Below are 1,285 nucleotides of genomic sequence, written 5' to 3' on the forward strand. Positions count from 1 at the left end.
ACAGAGGGCTCCACCGTCCAGGCGGACGGTGGAGGTAAAACACATACATCACTGTGGGCTCCATGTGGGGCCCACCGAAATGTTTCTATGCCATCCGACCCGTTGACAAGGCCGAATGGGCCTAAATAGAGGGTGGGAGAAATTTTCACCCTGATCCAAAACTTCTGTGGACCCCAAATGGGTTTCAAAGGTAGAGGTTCAGTCCCACTATTCCATACGGTGTGGGCCACCTGGGTCTTGGATCGAGCTGATTTTTGGGGTGGGCCCACGTCAGATAGGGGCCCACCATATGAACGGTTTAGATAGCATATAAACATCAAGGTGGGGCCCACGGCTGCAGCCGTGCTGGGCTGTACGACGGCCAGTCCGCCCCGCCTTCTGACACAGCAGCAACAGCTGCTGTGTTCAAATTTTTTTTTTTTTTTTATTTTTATTTTTTTGAGGATTTTACTAGTGGGGTCCATATCCAAGCCATCCACTCCATCCAATGGCCTTCCATGGCCCTAGACAAGTTAAATGAGCCCAATATTGGACCTGTTTCGGCGGATAAAAATAATAGGGAAGGTTTTAATGGTAAAGACCACCATTTGCTACGGTATGGCCCGCCCGAAGGCCTGATTGGTCCCATATTTCGGCTCAACGCCTAAAAGGTGGTTGGGAAGGGAATGGATGGTATGGATTTAATACATACATCAAGGTGGGGCCTACATGAGTGGACAACCCCCATTGGCAAGCTAATATTCATGTTTTTCCCAAAACGTCCAGCGTCCCTGGACGCTGGACCCTTGTAAATATATTAGGGGTGGGCCCTGCTTAGGTGGGCCACCTCATGGAAAAATGGTGTGGGTACTACACACAAAGTGGGCCCCACTTGTAGGTGATTTGGATGGAATACATACCCTATGGTGGGGTCCATTCAAGTGGGCCACACAACCTCATCATCATACAACAAAATAAAATAAAATGAAATAAAAATAGAATAAAAAGGGAGAGAAATAGAGAGTGAGACCGTGTGATGGAGGGACCCCGGCACTATGGGCCCTCCCTTGCACTAAATCATACATCAAGTGGGCCCCATTACACATGGGTCTATAAAAATTAGATCCAACGGTGGAGATCCCTTCTCCACTAAATTAAATGGTCTAGATGACCCTAAGCATGTAAAGAAATAAACATCATGATGGGGTCCATGGAGAATGGCCCCATTATGGAATGATCATGATGATCCAAGTGGGCCATTGGCCACATCTTAGGGTCCAAAGTGAGATCCAAACCATTGATCGGT

Source organism: Magnolia sinica, chromosome 7 (genome assembly GCF_029962835.1).
Source record: "Magnolia sinica isolate HGM2019 chromosome 7, MsV1, whole genome shotgun sequence".
In the NCBI taxonomy this organism is placed as follows: domain Eukaryota; kingdom Viridiplantae; phylum Streptophyta; class Magnoliopsida; order Magnoliales; family Magnoliaceae; genus Magnolia; species Magnolia sinica.